Raw genomic sequence first — 25,589 nt, forward strand, 5'->3', positions numbered from 1 at the left:
TCTCTCTCTCTCTCTCTCTCTCTCTCTCTCTCTCTCTCTCTCTCTCTCTCTCTCTCTCTCTCTTTCTCTTTCTGTCTCTGTCTCTGTCTTTCTTTCCCTCTCTCTCATCTATCTACATTAAGCAGTGAGGTGGCATAGTGGATAGAACTGGGAATTTGGAGGAAGGTAGACCGGAGTTCAAATCTCACTTCAAACATTTATTGCCTGTGTGACCTTGGCAAGTCACTTAAGCTCTGTTTGGCTTAGTTTCTTTAACTGTAATTTGGGAATAATAATAATAATAATAGCACTTACCTCTCAGAGTTGTTGTAAAGTTTGAATGAATTGATATTTGTAAAGTGCTCAGTACAGTGCCAGGCACATAGTAGGCATTATATAAATGCTATTATTATTATTATTATTATTAAGTACATATATAAACACATTATATATTATATATAATACATATATAGGGGATTCAAGTTACTAATGCAAATTAAATGTAAAACTGTAACAATTTGAACTATTTAGCAGTTCTTACTGGTTGGGAGCAACAATATGTTAAAAACACAGGAAAATACAGAGCTCTGCTCTGGCTTTATATAATGAAATATTATGAAATTGTTGGAAAAAAACTTTGATATTCACTAAAAATATTCCACAAGGCCAAAAAAAATGCATTTACTATTTTCTTTTGAAAATTATTTCTTTAAACATATCTAAATGGTATATAAAATAATAACATTTTCCTTTGGGAAAGAATATCAAAGATCCACATTTTGACATTATAAAAGGCAAATTTTCTTTAAAATGGCTGAGTACGAATTATCTAACATATATAATACAATAATAATAATATATATATGTATGTATTTATCTCTAAATCAGTCATGACCTCTAAAGGCATCCTTTATATAAGATCAATGAGAATATTTAATAAAGTAGTTCACAACTAGTGTTCAAAAGAAAAACAACCAGAAAATAAAATCCATTACCTTATAAACCCCTTAACATTTGCAAAATGTCATGATCTTCACAAAGCAACTATTTTTTCTACTTTTAAATTTAATATAGAAATCATAGAAAATAGAATCTTAAAGTGCCTAATGGGAACAAAACAACAACAAAGAGAAAGATATTGAACTGCTTTTAAGTGATATATGCTTTTACACATGAAACTTTAAAATTAGTCTGCTGCATTATCCTAATAAAAGCACTATTCTGAAACCATTACTACATAAAAATATCTGGCCTTTGTCCAAAGTCTCCACAACAAAAACCTATTTCTAAAGTATAATGTTCAATATCTCATCCAAAGAAAACACAGAATTTTTTCCATGTCTCAAAAATACATTCAAAAGTAATTCAACTTTTGTAGCTCCCTAAGTTTGTCAATAACACATTATATATATATATATATATATATATATATATATATATATATATATATATATATACATATATATGTATAATTTTAAATATGAGAAGAATTACGGATATCTGAAGCAGCAAAATGCTTTATGTCTTCAATATTACCCTGTACTGAAATTTCAGGGGTAAGAAAAGGGTCAACAAAAAGCCTAAAGGTTTCAAATATTTAACTATATGCTATTGTCTCAAGGCTCTAAGATCAATGATCATTTTTTGATGACATAAAAGGCTACAGTAAGATTAATTAATGAAATCACTAAAACAGTTCATTGCCACTTGTACAAATGTGATTTTGATAACTTAAAATATACTCTATTTTACAATGGAACAACATTACCCATTTTCCCCTAATGTCAACAGAAGTAATTTATAATACTGTATTTATAATACTTAAAATACTGAATATAGGAAATATATTCAGATAACTGTGTTGCATTGTGTGTATACATACCCACATATATACATAGATATGCAATGTGCCAGCAACTGCAGATTATATCTATAACCTATATCTTTATCAAAGTTTTAAAATACTTGAAAAGCACCTGAAAGTTGCATTACTGCTTTGGGAATATGCTATTTTTGTTTAATTTCTTGTATGAAGATACAAATTAAATTTATGAAAATCCAAAATTACCATCTTGAAATATATTTAACTGCTGAATGCAATACTTCCTAAAATTAGATATCGTTCATATTTTATAATAATTTATAACACACTGGTCAATATATGAAGCACCTGATGATTATTTCAATTCTTAAGTCAGTGAGAAAGATTCAACATGAAAACTTTGCAACTTCATCCAGTGCTTACCAGTATCAGTTTCTTTCAACTAGTAACCATTGTAATAAAATCCTTCACTATGCTTTTGAATACAATTAGTTTAAAATTCTCTTAGGGAGCCATTATAAGAGTTTAAGAAATGGAAGTATCCTATCCATTTGTGAGGAACTTGCATGCAAGGTTTGTAACATATTTGTTCATCTTTTAGAGGCAGTACTCAAAATGTCTTCTACTTTTGTTAGCACATTTTCTATTTATTTCTTAAAGCAGTGATCTGAAATATTTACTACCAGACAGTACCTAATTTTAGGTTTTAAGTGCTTTAGCAGCTCTATGAAATATGATCAGCAGCTGCAATGTAGAACTATGCTGAATAAACTCCTTAGAAAGGGAGACCTGTTTCACGCAAAGTTCATAATGTCCCTTCATTTACCTAACAGAAAAAAAATAATGAAAAACATAATAAATACTTCCAGTCTTAAATTACTTAACACTTCACTAAGTCTTGAAAAGGATTATCTCCCTTCTACTCAAATTTTGTATAAAAGGTATGTGGTTTCAATGAGTGAATCTCATTTAATTTTATCATTTAAAAGATGGAATGTGAACTATCCAATGTACTCAACTTTCATAACAATAGTTATGCTTATTATGTCCCTTTACTTTTCTAAGAAATATGGTTAATTTAATTCCACTGCATAAAATAAATAAAATAAAATGCCAAGCCACACAAATGTATTTTTAGAATTTAGCATCAATCATTTAGAGCTTGCAACAGAGATTAAAAACATGAAACTGGACACTGTATTTCCAGTGGCTGTGTACAATTTATTTACACCCAAAGTCTCAACATAAGTAAAAAGGGAACTCTCTGAGATAGAAATTCTCCCTAAATATGTATGTATGTATGTATAAACATACATACATACATATTTTTTCACATAAGAAGAGGTCTTTCATATTGAGGAAAAGAGGAACTTGAAATTAAAAGATGAGGTTTTCACATCTTCATTTTTATGAGTATAATTATGACAGAAAATGAGAACTTTAACTTTATAAAAATATCGGATTTTGCATGTTTTAACTTCAAGTTAAACTGGAGATTGCAATATAGGAAAATTATGTAATTGATATGACTAGCAAACATTTCTTTTCAGGAAAATAAATTATTTTTATGTCTCAAATACTATTCATTTCTATAAAAAGGCAGAATCAAATAAATTCAAAATGACTTAATTTAAGTTTTGTTCTAATCATTGTATATAAAATAAATTTTATATACTATTAAATTCTAAGCATTGAAACAATATTTGAAGATAAATGTGTGTTTCTAAAATCTTAAATTGTTAATGTTTAAAAATTAGACAATAAAATGTTTCTTAAAAATGAATTTTTTTAAGATTAACATTATTATATTAATTGGAAAGGCTAAACTGAGATAAACTTTATTCTACAATAATTTCTAATAGCTGATATGTAAATAATTGGCTTAAATCTTTTCTATTGTATATAACCAACAATAAATTTAAAGTAGTGATTTTTTTTTTTTTTGCATTTTTTTCTCTTGCTGAAACAAAAATTAGTCTCCTAGTTATATACATCACTGTTTCTGGCATTCCATCCGTCATAAAACTGAATATTTCCTTTTAGTTTAATTTTCGATCTATTACTTGGAATATTTAATCTTTACCTAAAATGTACACATAAATACTTAAGAATACATTTATTCCTTAGATTTGTCTATGGCAAATATTAAAGATTTATTTCATATTTTCCTTATCTTTTATCTGATTTATTCCGTGTTTGGCGCTTAGAGCTTGAGGTCCCACAAGAGTCAAAAATGTTTTGTTGTTGTTCAATATCAGGCGTTATGAGAAAATCCTTTTTTAGCGACCCCCTGAGTCCAATAGGTTAAAAAACAACAGCACCAGCGCCCTTTAATATTGTCAGTCTCCGAAATTCAAATGAAACTTCAGAAGCCTAGTTTTGACATTACGCTGTTGTGTTAAAATTTATTAAAGCTCCCACCTAAATCCCGCTGGAGTTTGACCTGGAAATTGACAGATACCTATGGAAAAATCAAACAGTTGCTGTCAATAAGAGTGCCATATCCTTGAAGATAAATTTCTCTCAATCAATTACATTTATCTCGGGGTGCGAGCCAGAGAGAGAGGTAAGGGAAAAAGAAAACTGTTAAGTATGAGCCCTTAATGTGAAATCTAACCTGTTGGTTCTCTTAGGTATCAGATTTTGGAAGTGTCTGTAATGACAGCCAGAGAGGCAAATTAATGGCCAACAGCCCACTGGGTTTGAACACGGAGAATCCAGTTACCTCCTCACAGATCAAGTACACAACACACACGCACACAGAGGTCCTCCACGTGGAACTGTCTTGAAACCAAAACACATGTGTCTGCACTTCTATACTGCACCAGGCAAAAGGGAACCTACACTTTCCCTAGCTGTCCTCGGATTAGTATTATTGACTGGTTTGAGTTTCTTCTCCACTTTAGTGAGGAAGGAGGCAGAAAAAGAATATACGAATGGAAGCAAACCCATGCAATCATAGTAAAGAATAAATTTTCTTCCCTCAGGGCAAGGAGGTAGGGAAAACGCACGGAGAATCCACTCTGTGATTGTCTGCAAAATTAAACTCTCCCTTACTCACTGTTTTGCCCATCTGCTCTGCCTGGAGAGTCCATCAGTAAACTCTCTTAATAACTCCAAGCTGTTTTAAGTTTTGTATACAAAGAAAGGATAATATTTAAGAGCTACTAAGTAAAGATTTTTGGATGCTGTAGGGCGCAGATTAAACAACCATGCAAACTGTCAACTTACAAATACAACTAAATGACACGAAAAAAAAAAAAAGTCGTCTTAGAGATTCCTCTTGACTAGTACAGAAGACCTAGTTTCCAAGAACGGTCTCTCTTCTATAGTCACGCTGCATTTGTTGGGGTGTGGGAGGGGAAAACTGTACCCTTTCCACTGCATCCATAGAGAGTCAGTGTAATTCTTTTGACAACTCTAGACTAATTTCACGGATTCTGGCAAACTCCACAAGCTGTTCGCTCCACGGCACATAAAAAATTATTAAATACGGAACACCGTGGTGGACGTGCTCATAAAAGTCATTGGAAACTGTTCGTGCCTCCAGTTTAAAAAGAAACTGCAGGATTTATTATCGTGTAACACAACAAACAAAAGATGGACCCCAAGATTGCTATATTTCTAGGTATTATTATGGATCGTCATCTTTACGCCCACACAGTTAAGATGAATTTTCAAAATATAAATTTAAAACAGACGGAGAAAGGTAGCAAAGTTGACAAAGGCTCATCCAGGAGAATTTATTATTATTATCATTATTATTATTGGATAGGGGAGTCAAGGACAAGTAAGTAAAGGAGGAAGGAACAATGAACCGTCAGCCGGGACCTAGGTTAGATTTCGCAAAGAATTTCCCCGACCCCCTGTAACAAGATTTCCAGGGAAGTGGCGAGACGAAAAAAATTCAGAGCAAGCGAGAGAGACATCACCTGAAGTGGAGCAGAAAGTTTGTCAGGGGAGAAGCAGCCCCGGTACCCACACCAGAGTTCAAAGTCCACAAGGTACGAGGAAAACAGGTTTCAGGCTGATCGCTCCGACATAGTGCAAGAACCATCCCCTCCAACATTCATCACCCCTTTTCCCTCACTTCAACTCTACAACTTGCTGATCTTCGCCAATTTCTCTCTCTCTCTCTCTCTCTCTCTCTCTCTCTCTCTCTCTCTCTCTCTCTCTCTCTCTCTTTTCTTCTTCCCCCCTCTTTCTCTCTCTCCCCCCTTCTTCCTCTCTCTCTCTCTCTCTCTCTCTCTCTCTCTCTCTCTCTCTCTCTCTCTCTCTCTCTCTCTCTCTCTCTCTCTCTCTCTCTCCTGTCTTTTCCTCTCTCACCCCCTCTCTCACCCCCTCTCTCCTCCCCGCCGCCCTCCCCCAGCCCCTCCTCCCCAGCAACTTTCGGCCTGACCTGGGCACATTTCCTCAGGGAGAATTAAGGACTAATCACAAACGAAGAACAATGACTCCCAAAAAGCAAAATTTCGCCGGACTTCCAAGGAAGTTAGGAAGATACGATACTCACCCCTGCTGGTGCCCCGACAGCCGCAATTTTAAACTTTTTTTTTTTTTTTTTTTTTTTTTTTTTTTAAGCCTCTGATCCGTTTGTATAGAGTGTATGGGTATGTACTTATTTATTTATTCTCCTCCCTTTTGGATGTCGAAGTTTTCCCTTTCTGTTGTTCCTTTGGTGAAAGCAGGACATCCCCTTAACCTATCCACACCCCAACCACTAGTGTACACAAGTGGGAGAAAAGAAAGGGTGGGGGTCCGTGAGAGAAGAAGTCTAAGCTCAGAAAGGGAAGAAGAAAGGAAAAGGGCCAAAACTTTTGAGTGACTTCCAAAACAAAAGAAAAAAGCCAAGAGAAATCCCCCACTCTGGTAGTTGTCAAACACTATTCAATGCTGAGGAGAGGGGGCCTTTGCCCAGTTTCCAGGGCTATTAATCGTTTGGGGTGGGGGAGGCGCGGGACGGGGGTGGTGTTTTCTGAGTTTAAAAAGAAGCCCTAGGGAACCCTAAGTGGAGCGTGCCCCGGAGCAGGAGCTGCTTCACACTTGTGTGAAGGCTTGGAGCCTTAGCAGGCAACTCCTGCTGAGGAGTGGCTGGGATTGCTTCTGTCGCCGCTACTGCTGCCGTTGCTGCTGCTACTCCAGAGGCTGCCCTTAGAACCACCACCGCCACAGCAGTCTCCGATGCTGCCGCAGGGCGAGGAGGCTGTAGTGGCACAACGAAGCCGAAGAAAATATTGGAGTGGCAAGCTGCAGTTTAGGAAGTTACGGGGTGAAACCAAGTGGACAAGACTGAATTCTGCTTATTCCAATTCAGGCTGCTGAACACAGTCTTTGGTGGCAAGCTGGACAAGGGAGCCGATGGGCTCTATTGTTGGGGATCTTGGGAGTAAGCTGTGGTAAGGCTATGACCTACCTCCTAAGTTTCTCCTTAGCCCTGGCAAAGACTTTCCTATTACCTGAGGCAGCACACTCCTATCCCACCCCTCCCAACGGTATTGGAAGAACTCTTTGGACCACAATTCCCCACCTGCTACTTGAGGAATTCTACAGGATCCTCCCATAATACACAGCCTCTCTCTCTCTCTCTCTCTCTCTCTCTCTCTCTCTCTCTCTCTCTCTCTCTCTCTCTCTCTCTCTCTCTCTCTCTCTCTCTCTCTCTCTCTCTCTCTCTCTCCTTCCCTCCCCCCTCCCTCCCTCTTCCTCTCCTTCTTTCTCTCCCTCTCTCATCCCCCCCTTCTCCAGTTCTTCTTTTGTCCCTCGCTTCCTCCCTCCGTCCTTCTGTCCCTTCCCTTCTCCCTCCCTTTCTCTCTCCTTCCCTCCCCTCCCCTCTCTCTTCCAAAAACACCAGCAAACACACAAACACACATTGGATTCGCTTCCATTTCCCTCCGTCCAAATTGTTTCTATTTTGCTCGTGAGTCTGAGGGAATGGAGTTTGGAAAAGAGGGGTGTTTTTTGTTTGTTTGTTTGTTTTGTTTTTTCCCTCTTGGAAGAAAAAGAAATAGGCAATTTTTCCCGGTATCCTTATTGCTACTCTCCTCTCTACCCAAGTCCCACCCCTATACTATTCATGAGCCTCTGACAGATAGCTATGTGACAGGAATAAATGAAGGAGTAACCAGCTTTGGAATGTGCTATACCAGAAGGGATTGTGCCACTTCAGCTCTGTGGCAGGTATGGGAATCCTGGGCAGAAGTCAAAGGTCAGTCCGGCCAAAATTGGATTCCAGAGGTACTCACTCAGCTCAATAATTTTACAAGCATCTTGCTGAAGCAATGATTTTTACTTGATACTTCTGAGTGTGTATTTACATAGAGATAGAATTTATCAAAGCCTATGCAAAGCCACATAGGACAAATAGTAAATACATTTATGTTCCTATCTCTTTTCAAACATGATTATTTATTTTGATGAGCTTCTGTTTGGAAAACTACTATTTGTAGATTTAAATTCATCTACATGCAATCATCCATTTTTCTTTCTATCTAGGCATCTATCATCTTCCTGACATCCACACAGAAAGAAAATAGAAACCAATGAATTGTCTTAACCCTTCTGATCAAGGACCAGGACCTCATTAAACAAATACTTAGGCTTAATAATTGTAGTATGAATAGCAAAATTACTGAAACTTGTCATTTTTTTTTTCTTTCCTTATGTGGATATTAGCCAAAATTACAGTTTTAGATGAGTATATGTTCTGGAACATGCACCAGATCTTACTTTTCCTCCTGCTGACTGGAAGTCTCTTTGCTTTGATGACCAGAAAGAAAAACTTTATGACTAGCAGGATCTTTTCCTCACCTAAATATACCTATATGAAAGAACAACAAAACTGAACATTGAGGCAGATAAAGTCACTATCCTCTGGTTTGGGTCTCTTACAACAACCTTTCCTATAAAAACAAAACAAAACAAAAAAAACCAGAACTTGAAATATATTTGAATTAAAAAGTCATTGGTGTTAAAATAATTGTTTAATTTTCATGGCTTAGAAATTTTTTAAAAGCACATATTTTGTAATATTCCCAGTACCACCATCATTCCTTTTAAGACCAAACTTACAAATTAATGATAGATATGTTATGGTAGATACATGGTGCATTGTGTGATGATTAGTTTTGTTTGTACTTTACATATCATTGTATTGCTGACCAAGACACTTACATTAATCTATCTTAGATCCCCAAAGCATTTTAAATAAGTTACTTCAAGTAGGGTTTTGCATACAAACAGAATTTTATGATGCTACTTACTATCCATGGAGACCTGGGGGAAAAATCATGAGATCCTAAGTCATTGATTTAGAACTGGAAATGACCTTAAAGGTGATCTCCAACTCCCTCATTTTCTAGATGAGGCAACTGAGGCCCAGAAAGTGGCTTGCTCAAGATCATAGAGATACTAATGAGCAAATTGGGGATTATAACTGAGATCCTAAAACTAAATCCATTGATTTTTTTTTCCCTCTAATAGACCACTTCTCTGGATAGTCATCTCTTTGGACTTTTAGTAAAAAGAATGGCAATGCCACTTCCCTTATCAAATTTCTTTTAGAGTTTTATTTTTCTAGATTTTAAAAAGTTATGTTTTCTTTTACAGAGGTTTATTCACAGTCCATGGCTATTGCTTAATACAGTGACCATTTGAACTACATTTTCACAAGTGGAAAAAATACAACCTTTCATTTTAGAGCTGTGATCCTAGACTATGAGTCACAATATAGAAATCAAAATTAAATTTATATTAACTTCAAAATAACTAATTCTATCATGAGTTTCATATAACTCTTAGCACAATATGCTGCTGAAATTGGTTTGTCTAGAATAGACCCTCCTTCCAAAAATAGTATGTAGCTTTCTTGCATAATGATAAAATTTCATTAAATGCTTATGTGTTTTTGTTAAGAAAGAGGAGCAGCAAGGTTTTAGCTTTTCTTTAGTAGTTTCTTTTCCATTAATTTTACTTCTTTATTTAGAAAGTGAAATGCTTCTGTATATTCCTAATTAATATCTTTCTTTATTTCTTCCTTCCATCTCCCTTCCTCACATCTCTTCTTCTACTAACTATCCTCCCTTTCTTCACATCCTAGATAATTCAAGACCAGGTTACTTAGTCAGAGTTGTTAGTTGTAAATCTTTCCTCTTATTTCCTATTCTCACTGTCCCTAAACTAAGTCTCCTAACATTAATCTCAGATTCTTCATTGTCATTGTAGAGTGCTGTTATTTGAAGTTACTGAGTTCTATTAAAACATCCAAATGCATTCAAATCTGCTTTCTACTTTTAGAATGAAGTAATATTATGTTTCTATACTGTCTTTCAATCTTGATGATTGAATAACTAATCGTTAACATAAATTATCTTATCAAAATTGAATTAATTGCTATTAATGTGCTTTAAAAACAAAATCATATGGGATGATATTAATAGCATTAGTAACAAATGACTTCCTATATGTTCTTCATATATAATGAAAGTTTTGTTTATAATAGGCAAAAACTATATTCTATATACTATAACTATATTGTAAGTATATGCTAATTCCAGCTGCAAGTTATCCTTAATCTTTGTGTCTCATTTTGTTGTAAAACATTACAGTATGCTATTACCTTTGAATTAAGGGGTGGGAGGAGCAGGATTCAGAATCTGAGGAAGATAAAAGTCCTCTCCTAAGTATTATATAAATAAAAATATATCATACTATTATTTGTGTGTGTGTGTGTTTTTAACAGGTTATCAGCATAACAATCCTGTTTTAAACTGCAACTTCTTTCACATTAATTATATCCAAACAAATATGTTTGCAGAAATTTATCTATTCAGCCAAGATCGACAATTAATGACAGAAAATATGCAATTAAAATAATTTTATGCTAATATTAAATATATATTGAAACTAATTCTTATGATAGTTTCCCTACAGCTGTGTAACAATCATAAATTTCACAAGTATTCTCATAACTAATTAAATACAAAGTTTCAAGAAATTGGTTCTATAATTTTCTTACTTTAGAATATAGTTTTGAATGGACCTCAGAAGAATTTAAAGGGAGATGTGGTTGACAGTCACACAGAATATATAAATGGGTAAGTTGTGATGTGCATTGTTGGAGGGAGTACTTCCAGGAATGAAATTAAAGATTAATTAAAGTATCAAAGTAAATATAGTATAGTTTCAACTTCATGCCCTGTGTGAAAATATGAAAGCAGGAGAAATTAAGGGGGAATTCTAGGTAAAATTATATGGACTAAGATGGATTTTTTTTTTAAGATAGGATCTATACTTCAGGTTTTTTGATTCCAGTTTTAAAATACTCATTATAGAAATAAAGAAACCAATCATTCTTGGGATAGCAATTGCTCATTATTAGGCTCTAATAAACAATAAAAATAACATTACCTAACTGAATTTGCAGGTCATATTATAAACAAAGGAGAAAAGATAAATCTTAACTATAAATAGAATACAGTTCTTGACTAAACATGGAATAGAGATGTATATAAGAGATAAAATTAACAATTTTAATGATATAAAATTGAAAAGGCTTTGCACAAATAAAACAAAGCAGATAAATTAGAAGGAAAGCAACTGAAAATATATAGGCATCAAATTTCCAATAAAGATATGATACATGAGGAATTGATTCAAATATATAAGAACAAGAACTATAGATAGCCAAATGACATGAATAGAAAACTTTTCCCCAAAATGCAAAGTAACAGTAATCATATTAAAAAAAATACCCATATCATCTACAAGAGAAATTCAACTTAAAACAAGTCTTAGGTCCCACCTTATAATCACCAGACTGACCAACATGATACAAGATGGAAATTATTGACCTGTCTATAGAGATGTGAATTAGTTTAACCATTCTCAAAATTCATTTTATAACCTAAAATTTACTAAATAATTTATATTTTTGACCCAATGGTAGCACTATTAAACATATATCCCCAAGAATTCAGAGACAGAAGAAAAGGAGTCATAAGTGCTATAATATTCAGAGTGGCTCTTTTTATTATGACAAAGAATTTAAATCAAAATTAATTTATACTAACTGGGGAATGGCTAAACAAATTGGGTCATAAGAAATCATGATTGACAGATTCAGAAAAATCCTTCAAGATTTATATGAATTGATGCATAATGATATGAGAAAAATATAAGGAGGAGGTGACTGATTTTCTCAGCCTCACTTCAATTAAACTAAATGTCAGAACAATAAATCATAACTTTTGAGCAAGTTCAAAAAGTTCTTCAAATTGAGATGATATTGTACAAAAATCATGCGATATACATAAGCAAGGGAAACTTGGTTATGTTCCTGGTATTGTCTATAGTACAAGCTATTCCAGAAACTGGAGAGGCTATGACATTCTATCTAAATGCACTGAGAAGGAACAATCTGAGGTGGGAAAAATGAATTCATTTTTAATATTGGGTTTCTTCCCTTCTTCACAGTATCTCATGAGCATCAAAGGATCTGCACAATTTGGGACTTATCTTCTCATTAGTGTCTTAGCATCAGCACACCCTACCCAACCCCAAGCTCAGGTAGATATACTGAATGTAAGGTTCTACAAGCCAAAAAAGAAACTACATTATGTTTAAGGGTATCTTCTAGATCACCACATCAACTGGAGAAAAGGAGGACTCCCAACATCCCAAAACTATGCTATTCCTTTGACTCCTGCTTTCTAAGCTTGAATCCACTTGTCCTGTGTGTATTTATAAGAATGTATCACAGATATTTAGGAGACTGCTTTGTATCAACTATTCTTAATACATAATTTTAGTAAATATCCCTTTCTGAAAACTGTTGAAGGCTGACTGACAAAATTGATTTTCAATTGAAAATCAGGGGAAGAAAAGACCAGAGCCTCTACGATGGTGCAGACTCTAGCTGATGAACTTAAAATAACCTGAATCTTCACATGAACTCTTAATATCTTGAAGGGAAGATTTACCAAAGTTCTAGGAACCTAACTAATATGAGATAGTGGATATTCCTATAAGAATCTCCAGAATTCATATGAAGAACCATCGAGATGATTTATACATTAACAACCATAATGTAAAAGAAAACAACTTTGAAAGATTTAAGAATTCTTATAAATGCAATTGCCAAACATAACTTCAAAAGACTAATGATGAAAGATTTTCCACTTTTTGGCAAAGATGGCTTAAAGCTGCTGAACAGGAAATAAATTTTCAAAGAGGACTAATATGTTAACAGTTTTTACTTGACTATGCTTATTTGTTGCAATGAAGGTTGTTTATATTATGATAGGATATTGATTGGTTGAGAGAATAAAGCAAAAAAAAAGAAAGAAAAGAAAAAGAATATCCATTAAACATTATTGGGAACTGTACTAAGCACTGGAGATAAAATTAAATATTTTAAAAAATAGTCTCTCACTTCTGGGAGTTATTATCCATTTTTTAATGGCAGGTAATAGAAGTTCACAGTTTCTAACATAGTTTGTAACATCTTTTCATTGTATATTGGGGTATATTTGCTGATAAGTTCATAATGAAAAGAAAATCATTTTTTAATGGATTTTTAAAAAGTGAACTAATTCTCTTTGTTTCCCAGAAAAGAACATGTTTTTAAGCATGCTCTTCCCATGTGACTAGAAAGACACATTATACCCCAAATTCTATAATATCACAATATCAATTCTGTTTAGGATTGATCCACTTACAACACTCTTTATTATTGGTATTATCTTTGATCACTTATTTTAAATAACCTAGCTTAGATACAAACAATTCAGAGAAAAGTATAGATGCATTGATTCAACCTAAAATCTTACACTTATTTCAACTTGAGTCAATATTATTAGATGGTCCAAAAAGAAAAAAAGTAGAAATATCCATTTGTGAGTGTGGGAGAAGAAAAGTAATGGCATAAGATCCTATGGCCAACATTTTTCTGAATGATGGGATTTTTATATTGATATCTAGAATTTAGCAGCTTCATTAAGCCCTACTGTTTTCACATTTTGTGCATATGTAATTTTTCATGTATTTGAATGACTAAATTGCTTCCTAAATTCTGATTAGTATGGATTATGAATGCCCTGATGTGGTGGCATTTTTCAAATTCACAATGCAAATTTCCTTGGGAATGGAACCAATGACCATATTATACATAATTGTAAATTCAAATAGTGCAAATCTGAATACATGGAATCATATCACAGAATTTGTTATTTATATCAAATCTAGCTGAAATCATAGACTTCTAGAGCTGTCTTTAATGGAGCTGAAAGTTATTAGTCTAACCCTTTACTTTTATAGATGGAGAAAAACTGAGGTTCTAGAGAGATGAAGTGTTTTGTTGAAAGTTTAAAGAGAAAATTATTGGCAGGACTAAAACCAAAACCCAAGTCTCTTTATTTCATGTCTAGAGTTCATTTGTTTATTTCTTTCCATCATACCTTTCATATACATGACTTCATTTTACAATTGAGCTTCATAGAAGAGGCAAAAGCTTCCTTTAGTGTCGAACAACACAAAATATTTTGTTTTAATTTCATTTAAAATCAGCTTTAAAGTGGAAAGTGCCACTTTCTATAAGGACAGATTTTAGGCTAAAAATCAGAAAATATAGGGAGCTTGAACTTGATAAGAATAATAAGATTAGTGATATAACAGAATCCCCTATTTTCCCTTCTTAGGCTCTTCATGAATTTTAGCTAATACCAATTTGAAGAAATTTTTAAGAAAAAAATCATGGACTTGTGTATAGTCTTAATAATAAGTAGAATTTAAATTATTCTGAATCAAATATCATTAAGGTTTTTTTTTTGTGGAAAGGATGAGAAATTCTTGAAGGTCTATGTATTCACTAAATTTTTTTTTTTATCTGTTGCTTTACAAACAATAATGTGTAGGGGTAGATAAGTAGAGTAAATAGATCTGAAACAAGATTGAACAAGAGTCCCCTAAATCCTGTTTGCTATGAGGTTGGATTTTTTTTTTTAACTTCATATACTGACACACTTTTGGAATAATTTTGTAGAAGCAAATCAAACTAAAATGAGTCTCTACTAGTTTATGAAACTCTCAAGAAATTTGATCTACAAAAGACCTGTTTAAATCATTCTCCTCTGTTCTACTTTCTATAATAAACTTCCTCATTCTTGATAACATTTATAAAAAGTAGATTCATATATTCCTAAGAAGTCAGTGTCATAAAATTTCCTTTTAAATTTTCTCCTTTTTTCTTGTTAAATTCTTTTTTATAGCCTACAGTATAGTTTTTCATCTTCCATGTTTACACTCAAACTTCAGGTATTTATAAACAATTATCATGACCACTTTTAGTCATCTGTTAAACAGCCAGACAATTTAGATCTTTTAAATCTTACTTCATTTCAATTTGACCAAACCATTAATCATTCTTTCTGCTTATCTCTGAATTGTTTCCAGTTTTTCTTGTAAAGAGGTAATCCAGATTAAATGTCATATTCCAGGTGTGGTCTCATTAACGTAGTAACAATTCCCCTCCCCCCCTTTTTGTAGCCTAATGCTTTGAATATTCTATCTAGTCCTTAACCTCTGCTGCTTCCACCTTCATGGCAAATCTATATATAATTTTCTTCATAATCTGAAGTACTAAATTGCTTCCTAGATTTTTCTCATTTATTTTTCTCTTTGATCTGATCCCTCTTTTTTTTAATTTATTTTTTAATTTTTTTTATATTTCAGATGTCCCATAATCTCACTTTTGATCTTTTGGATTTGTTAAATCTATAACCACCTTGGATTTCAAAAAAGAAAAAAAAAATGAAATCTAAGATATAAACTTTCATTAAGCTCTAGCAGTCAGTCCTATCTCCTCAGGATAGATATGTAAAGTTTTCTCAATGAAAAATATTCCCTGAAAAAGTTCTAAAATAGACACAATCAAGGTAATGGGCTGACATGGGAAATATAGATTAGAAATAAGTAGTAAGAAAGAAAATTCACATTTTATCTCTCCCTAACAAGGAAATATTATCATTCTCTGATTTTGAAGTAGAAAGAAGAAAGATTTGATCATTTCAATACATTTCTTCAGATCTAATTAACATGGGTATTTATTTGCTTTTTCATTGTCAATGTATGGAAAATTACTAAATTACAATAAACCACTTGGATTGCATGCTTATGAACAGAAGTATAGTCCAATACATTATAAGTCAACCTTATAATGAAAACTTTCTAAAGTCGTCTTTCCAAATTATTTTAGTGAACAATTACTGAGTTTATTTGATTATAGGCCATTTATATAGTAAGCCTTCTCTTAACCATTCCATCCCCTCCAGCTACTGTCCTCTCCTTCTTTTTCATTACTGAATTTCTTTAAAAAAAAATTAATTCCCATTCCCTCCATTTTCCCAGCAGTCACTTAACTCCTTGCTCCCAAAATGTGGTTATTTCCTTTATGGTCCTACTGAATTTGCTCTTTTGAATGTCATCAATCCCAAACTTTTTCTTAGTCTTTGAAATCATACTCAAATCCTATAGTCATTCAATTGATCAATAAGCCCTGTTAATAAATCAATAAGGATTGATTATAGATTTACTTTGGGCAGATCCTATTCTGAGGATACCAATTGAAACAATTTTTACTCTCAAGAAAAGAAAATAAGTATATACATGAAAAAAGTATACATGTAAAGAATATATATATAAACATATATACATATATGAAAGCATACATATAAAATTAAAAGTTCAAATACATGTATATATTATACATATTATAAATATTTATATACAAGTACATTTATAAGCATTTGTGTATAATAAACACATTCATATGTATGTGTGCATGTGTTAAATGGAAGTTATTTTGGAAAAGAGGGCAAATAGTAGTAAAGGGGCATGCATATAATAATGTTTGAACTGCATCTTAAAAGAAGGAAATAATTAATTAGGAAGAATTAAGGAGGGAATACCTCCCAGGAATGTGGCACTACCAATTCGGAAAGGCACAGAGATGGGAAATGGAGTACCAAGTGTAAAGTGGAGGCCATTTTGTCTACCTTACAGTGTGTGGAAAAGGGAATAATGTCCAGTGATGATGGAAAAATCAGTTAGGACCAAGTTGTATAAGGCTTTTTTTTTTTAATAAGTAAATTCTATCAAATCTTTTTTTTTTTCTTCTTTTTTTAAATTTATTTTTATTAAGCATTTTTTTAAAATAATTTTTATAATTATAACATTTTCTTTAGCAGTACATATGCATAGGTAATTTTTTTTTTACAACATTATCCCTCGTACTCCCTTCTGTTCCAAGTTTTTCCCCTCCTTCCCTTCACCCCCTCCCCTAGATGGCAAGCATTCCCATGCATATTAAATATCTTATAGTATATCTTAAGTACAATATATATGTGCAGAACCGAATTTTGTTGTTGTTGTTGTTGCAAAGGAAGGATTGTATTCACAAGGTAAAAATAATCTGGGAAGAGAAACTGTATAAGGCTTTAAAGGCTAACTAGATGAGCTTATAGTTGTTCTAAGAAGGAATTGGAAACCTTTGAAGCTGCTTTAGTAGGGGATGACATGATCAGATCTTTAGTTAAGGAAAATTAGTTTAGAACCACATTTTGGGATATACTGGAGTGTTAAGTGAATTGAAGCATAGAAAACAAGAGAATGTTACAATAATATAGGTAACAGAGAAAAAGTATCTTCATAGCAAGTTTTACTAATAGTTTTCATTTCCAAGCTGATATATATCAAGTTGATTCAAATATAAGAGCCGTTCACCAATCCTAGATGGTCAAAGTATATGAGCAGGCAGTTTTCAAGAGACTATATCTAAGTTTTCTTTAGCAATATAAAGAAATATTTAAGTCAACTAATAATCAGGAAAATACATATTAAACAATTTTGAAGTTCTATTTCACATCCAGTAACATTGTAAAGATGACAAAAAAGGGGAAATGACAAAAATCGGAGAGACTGTAGAAAAATGGCATATTGATATACTGAAAGATATGAAATAATCCATCCATTCTGATACATAATTTGGAACTGGGCCACAAAAGTTACTAAACTGTTCATGTCATTTAACACATCGATGCAGCTACTGAACCTATCTCCCAGATCAAAAAAGAAGACTCATATTACCAAAAAATGTAAATACTCTTTTTTGGTGGCAAAGAACTAGAATTTTAGAAAGTGATAAAAATTGAGGAAAGGTTAAATAAAGTATCATAACTGAAGGTAATCACATACTAGTATACTAGTAGTTATACTAGTTATACTAGTATTAACAGGAGAAAGATGATGAAAACAATACTTTCAGAGAAAACTGGGAAGATTTGTATGAACTGAAGACGTTTTAACGGAGGAGAATCAAGAAAATAATTTATGTAGTAATAGCATTGCAAAGATGGACAACCATGAATTCAGAGTACCAATTATGAAAGTTAGTCACCTTCCAACAGAGAGGTGATGTTTAATATAAAGGATGAGACAGATTTTTAAACATGATTTCTCTGGGAATTTGTTTTATTTGACTGTTTATTTGTCATAAGAGTTATAAGTGGTTGACAAATTTGAATTTTTAAATTTATTTTAAAAATAAAATTCCCTGCACTGCACTTGAATTTAGGTGCATGAGAGGAGAAAAGAGGTAAGACATGAGAAATATAGTAAAGCGGAAAATGGCAAGATTTGGCAAAGTGTATGTATATGTAACCTGAAGAGGAGTGAGGAGTATAGCTAGGATAATTGGACATTATGATCCATTGTTTCTAAAAGAATGAAGGTGCTTTTGACACAAATAGGAATGTTTGGAAAGGCTTGGGGAGAAAGATAATGAGTTCTGTTGAAAAACGTCAAATTTGAAATCTCAAGGAAATCTATTTTGAAATATCCAGTATACAAATGATTAGGTAGGAATAAAGATCAAGAACAGAGATTAGAGAAGTATGGGCAAATATGTATGTGCACACACACATATTCACACAATACATATATGCATATGTATGCATATTTATTAATATACCTATACACATGTGAACATACATATGCAACAGTTACACATGTGCACATATGTCTGTACATTCTACATGCATGCATTTATATACAGATATGAGTCATCTCAAAAGAGACAATAGTTAACCTATGGGATATCATTAAGTTACTGAGAGAGTGAGTATGGGGTAGGCAGAGAATGAATGGGGGGGGGGGGGCAAGACAGCAGCATGTAGAACACCTAAAGTGAAAAGAGCATAATAAGACTGATGAAGCATCCAAGGAGACTAAGAAGTTGTAGTCATTAGACAAGAGAGAATAGTATCATGAAAACTCTAATGGGAAAGATTATCCAAAAGATGGTGGCTACTAGTTTCAAATGTAATAATTAGGTTGAAAAGAATGAAGAGTGAGAAAAACTAGAGATTTATCAACTAATGATCATTAGTAACTTTGGGAATTAGTAACTCAGTTTCAGCTGAGTGTTAATGTCAAAACCCAGGTTGTAAAAGTTTGAGGAATGAGTGAGAGGAAAGGAAATAAAGGCAGTAGACAGATTGGGATAATAATATCACTTCCTATGATTGTTATAAGGATAAAATGAGATATTTGTAAAAAAAAAAAAAACCTTGTATGTCTTAAAGTATCAGTAAATATGAGCTATTATTATTACTGTTGCTCACAATCTTTCTGATTTACCAGATTACAATTTATTTTCCTAGATATCACTATATATGATTCTTTCCTCATAAGAATATAAGCTTCTTGAGATCAGGGACTATCTAGATTTCTTTTTGTATCTCCAATGCTTAGTATAGTACCTGGTTCTAATAAGTGTTTAATAAGTAATTTTTATTTCTTCTTTTTATTAGATCACACTACTATCTGGAACAAGGTGTTCCTTCTGTAATAAAGAAGATTAAAATATCAGGTAGTTTAGCCTTTTTAGATATATAAATCCAAGTCAATTACTAGGTCTGTGGTACTAATCTTACTTCATCTAAAATAATATAATAGCTAGAATTTATATAATACTTAAAAGTTTTGAAAACTCTTTATATGTGCTATCTCATTTAGAACTCAAAACAATTTTGCAAGCTAGGTGTTATTATTATCTCCATTTTATAGAGGAGGAAATTGAAATTGAATAGTTAAGTGAAGGTTAACAGTAATGAGACAATAATGGCTACATGAACAAAAATATTATATCAAGAATGATTGAGATTATAGTACAACTATACATCACCCTACAAAGACCTCATCTGGATAAATTAATTCAAAACATTTAGATAACTATGTTTGGTTCTAGATACTTCAATTTAAGGACATTGACAAGTTATTGTATATTTAGAAGACAGAGTAGTGAAGAGATTTCAAATCATATCAAACAGGAATCAGTTGGAAGAGGGAGTGGGTAAGTCTTGAAGAGAAAAAAAAAATATATGGGACATGATAACTGTCCTCAAGCATTTTAAAGGCTATTATGTGTAAGAAGGATTACATATATTTTACTTCGTCCAAAAGGGAGAACTAGGGACAATATTGCAGGATATAGTAGATGCAAATTTTCTCTCCAAGAGGGAAAAAAATAAAACTAAAACTTACAACTTCTTCAAAATGAACTGAGATAGATCAATATATATTGAATTCTACATCACTGCAAGCTTTCAACCAGAGACTGGAATACTACAATACTACTCCAACAGAATGGAATAGTACAAAATAGGTCCTTTTTAAGGTATAAGTTAAGTTAGAATGCCTTCAGATGTCCCTTCCAATTTTGACGATCTGTGATAGCTATAACATAGTTGGTTTTTTGTTTTGTTTTGTTTTGTTTTAATTATGAAAAGGGCTTGACAAATGATTATCTCATAAATATACTGAGAGAGAACATAATTTTCAAGATGTTTTGTGCACTTTTTCAAATTGATTTACAAAAAACAGACTTTGTTCTTAGTCTCTTAACATTTTTTCTGGTTAAAAGCTGACATCTGTAAGCCAATTCATTAAGCTGGGTTTCTTAATTGTATGCTTAAGAATATTATCAGCTATTCATTGCTTTACCCTCACACAAAGACAGGATGAATGAGGCTCTTAGCATGGATATCAAATTTCAGGGATAAAGAAAAATTGACCCACCCTTCTTAGTAATTTTGATGTATAGAGTTTGGCTGTCAACTCAGTGGCAAGTTACAACTGGCAAATCATGGTAAACCTGAAATGCCAACTATATCTTTAATATTACTATATTAAATAATACTATTTTTTTCAATTTTGAGCTCCTTAGAGCAACAATTTCATTGTGAAGCATACCTTTAATGTTTTTCCCCACTGCAACCAAAGATGTAAAATATTATATTGTTAGTAGTTATGTTATTTGATTTGTTCTTCCATGATTTTAATATTTGTTTACAAAATTTTGTTCAATTCAACATCTTGAATGCTATCTTCAGGATACTGTAGTGAGCATTTGAAGAGATACAAAAGTAAAACAGAACAGGCCTTGTCTTCAAGGGACTTATTCTCAAATGTATGTAGGAAGACTAAGACAAATAAATGTATGACTATAAGTTTTAATAAATCTCACAAAAAAAGTTCAAAAATGATGTGAGCAGGAAGATTTGAGGAGGCAGAGAACATTAATTCTAAGTGGATGTGGAATTCCAAGTGGATGTGGAAAGAAGAGAGAATTCAGGAAAAACTTTTTGGATGCAATTTTAGCATTTAATCTGGGCCCTGAAGGAGGAGAAACTTTTTGCATGGAAAGTTGATTTTCAAGACTTTATAATCACCTAGCTATGTGACCCTGGGCAAGTCACTTAACTGCAATTGCCTCATCCAAAAAAAAAAAAAAAAAAAAAAGACTTTACAGGAAAAACAAAATTGAGGAATAGCTAATGGACTATTTTGACTGGTGAATGAAGAATAGTGGCATGTGATATAGTTAGAAAGAGAATCTGAAACTATGTCATTTAGGGTTTTAACCAAAAGATTTTAAAAAATCATTATTTTACCTGGTAAGAATCTCCAGTTTAATTAACTAAAAACATTACTCTTTTTTTTAATATTAATAATTTTTATTATATATATATATTTTTTTTTTAATAATATTATCCCTTGTATTCATTTTTCCAAATTATCCCCCCCTCCCTCTATTCCCTCCCCCTGATGACAGGCAATCCCATACATTTTACATGTGTTGCAATATAACCTAGATACAATACATGTGTGTGAATATCATTTTCTTGTTGCACAATAAACATTAGATTCCGAAGGTACATGTAACCTGGGCAGACAGATATTAGTGCTAACAATTTACATTCACTTCCCAGTGTTTCTTCTCTGGGTGTAGCTACCTCTGTCCATCATTGATCAACTGGAAGTGAGTTGGCTTTTCTTTATGTTGAAGATTTCCACTTCCATCAGAATACATCCTCATACAGTATTGTTGTTGAAGTGTATAGTGATCTTCTGGTTCTGCTCATTTCACTCTGTATCAGTTCATGTAAGTCTCTCCAGGCCTCTCTGTATTCCTCCTGCTGGTCATTTCTTACAGAGCAATAATATTCCATAACCTTCATATACCATAATTTACCCAACCATTCTCCAACTGATGGACATCCATTCATCTTCCAGTTTCTAGCTACAACAAAAAGAGCTGCCACAAACATTTTGGCACATATATGTCTCTTTCCGCTCTTTAGTATTTCTTTGGGATATAAGCCCAGTAGTAGCACTGCTGGGTCAAAGGGTATGCACAGTTTGATAGCTTTTTGGGCATAATTCCAGATTGCTCTCCAGAATGGCTGGATTCTTTCGCAACTCCACCAACAATGCATTAGTGTCCCAGTTTCCCCACATCCCCTCCAACATTCATCATTATTTGTTCCTGTCATCTTAGCCAATCTGACAGGTGTGTAGTGGTATCTCAGAGTTGTCTTAATTTGCATTTCTCTGATCAGTAGTGATTTGGAACACTCTTTCATGTGAGTGGATATAGTTTCAATTTCTTCATCTGAGAATTGTCTGTTCATATCCTTTGACCATTTATCAATTGGAGAATGGTTCGGTTTCTTATAAATTAGGGTCAGTTCTCTATATATTTTGGAAATGAGACCTTTGTCAGAACCTTTACTTTTAAAAATATTTTCCCAATTTGTTACTTCCCTTCTAATCTTGTTTGCATTAGTATTGTTTGTACAGAAACTTTTTAGTTTGATGTAATCAAAATCTTCTATTTTGTGATCAATAATGATCTCTAGTTCTCCTCTGGTCATAAATTCCTTCCTCCTCCACAAGTCTGAGAGGTAGACTATCCTCTGTTCCTCTAATCTATTTATTATCTCCCTCTTTATGCCTAGATCATGGACCCATTTTGATCTTATCTTGGTATATGGTGTTAAGTGTGGATCCATATCTAATTTCTGCCATATTAATTTCCAGTTTTCCCAACAGTTTTTTCCAAATAATGAATTTTTATCCCTGATGTTGGTATCTTTGGGTTTGTCAAAGATTAGATTGCTATAGATGTACCCTTTTTTGTCCTTTGTATCTAATCTGTTCCACTGATCTACCGGTCTATTTCTTAGCCAATACCAAATGGTTTTGGTGACTGCTGCTATATAATATAGCTTTAGATCAGGTACACTTAGACCACCTTCCTCTGAGTTTTTTTTCATTAGTGCCTTTGCAATTCTCGACCTTTTATTCTTCCATATGAATTTTGTTGTTATTTTTTCTAGGTCATTAAAATAGTTTCTTGGGAGTCTGATTGGTATAGCACTAAATAAATAGATTAGTTTGGGGAGTATTGTCATCTTTATTATATTCGCTCGGCCTATCCAAGAGCACTGAATGTCTTTCCAATTATTTAAATCTGATTTTATTTTTGTGGCAAGTGTTTTGTAATTTTTCTCATATAATTCCTGACTTTTCTTTGGTAGATGGATTCCCAAATACTTTATACTCTCAACATTTGTTTGGAATGGAATTTCTCTTTGTATCTCTTGCTGTTGCATTTTGTTAGTGATATATAAAAATGCTGAGGATTTATGTGGATTTATTTTGTATCCTGCCACTTTGCTGAAATTTTGAATTATTTCTAGTAGCTTTTTAGCAGAGTCTTTGGGGTTCTCTAAGTATACCATCATGTCATCTGCAAAAAGTGATAGTTTGATTTCCTCATTTCCTACTCTAATTCCTTGAATCTCTTTCTCGGCTCTTATTGCCGAGGCTAGCGTTTCTAGTACTATATTGAATAGTAATGGTGATAGTGGGCAACCTTGTTTCACTTCTGATCTTACTGGGAAAGGTTGTAGTTTATTTCTATTGCATATTATGCTTACTGACGGTCTTAAATATATGCTCCTGATTATTCTAAGGAATAGTCCATTTATTTCTATACTCTCAAGAGTTTTTAGTAGGAATGATGTTGGCAAAAACATTACTCTTATTAAAGGAATTAGAGTAGGTAATGAGGAAACCAAATTATCACTCTTTGCAGATGATATGATGGTATACTTAGAGAACCCTAGAGAATCAACTAAAAAACTACTAGAAACAATCCACAACTTCAGCAAAGTTGCAGGATACAAAATAAATCCACATAAAATATCAGCATTTTTAGATATTACCAATAAAGTTCAGCAGCAAGAGATATAAAAAGAAATTCCATTAAAAATAACTGTCTATAGGATAACATATTTGGGAATCTATCTGCCAAGGGAAAGTCAGGAACTATATGAACACAATTACAAAACACTTTCCACACAAATTAAGACAGATCTAATCAGTTGGAAAAATATCAAGTGATCATGGGTAGGCCGAGTGAATATTATAAAAATCAAAATACTACCTAAATTAATCTACTTATTTAGTGCCATATCAATCAAACTCCCAAGAAATTATTTTACAGATCTAGAAAAAATTAGTAACAAAGTTCATTTAGAAGAACAAAAGGTCAAGAATTTCAAGGGAATTAATGAAAAAATGCTAATGAAGGTGGCCTAGTTGTACTAGACCTAAAACTACAGTATAAAGCAGCAGTCATCAAAATCATTTGATACTGGTTAAGAAACAGAGTAATTGATTAATGGAATAGGTTAGGATCACAGGACAAAATAGTCAATAACTATAGCAATCTAATGTTTGACAAACACAAGGACTCTAGCTTTTGGGATGAGAATTCACTATTTGACAAAAACTGCTGGAAAAATTGGAAATTAGTATGGAAGAAACTAGACATTGTACCTACATCTAGTACCACATACCAAGATAAGATCTAAATGGGTTAATAATTTAGACATAAAGAGTGATATTATAAGTAAATTAGCAGAACATAGGATAATTTACCTCTCAGATCTGTGGAAAAGGGAGGAATTTCTGTCCAAAGAAAAACTAGAACTCATAATTGAACACCAGAGAGATGATTTTGATTATATTAAATTAAAAAGGTTTTGTACAAACAAAACTATTGCAGACAAGATCAGAAGGGAAGCAATAAATTGGGAAATAATTTTTACATTTAAGGGTTCTGATAATGGTTTCATTTCTAAAATGTATAGAGAATGGACTCAAATTTATGGGAATCCAAGCCATTCTTCAATTGATAAATAGTCAAAGGATATGAACAGACAATTTTCAGATGAAGAAATTAAAATTATTTCTGATCATAGCAACAGTGTTTCTATTGAGCCTATACACAAAGAGATTTTAAAGGAAAGAAAGGGACCCACATGTGCAAAAATGTTTGTGACAGCCCTTTTTGTAGTGGCAAGAAAGTGAAAACTGAGTGGATGCCCAT

At 32.9% G+C, this 25,589-nt stretch overlaps 1 protein-coding gene across 11 annotated transcripts in view; it reads right to left on the reverse strand.

Annotated features, from left to right (window-relative positions):
• EYA4 (EYA transcriptional coactivator and phosphatase 4) overlaps positions 1-6,364 on the reverse strand; it is a 312,586-nt gene extending 306,222 nt beyond the window's left edge. For 9 of the 11 annotated variants that reach the window (XM_074309802.1, XM_074309801.1, XM_074309800.1 and 6 more), the window contains exon 1: positions 5,734-5,833. The gene's annotated coding sequence lies outside the window, so the exon portion shown is untranslated. Of the gene's footprint in view, positions 1-5,733; positions 6,118-6,314 lie in introns of those variants that run through there. The other 2 variants (XM_074309793.1, XM_074309795.1) reach the window with 2 other exon arrangements.
• Between the last annotated feature and the right edge of the window lie 19,225 nt (positions 6,365-25,589).

The sequence above is a fragment of the Sminthopsis crassicaudata genome, chromosome 4 (assembly GCF_048593235.1).
Source record: "Sminthopsis crassicaudata isolate SCR6 chromosome 4, ASM4859323v1, whole genome shotgun sequence".
Classification (NCBI taxonomy): Eukaryota; Metazoa; Chordata; class Mammalia; order Dasyuromorphia; family Dasyuridae; genus Sminthopsis; species Sminthopsis crassicaudata.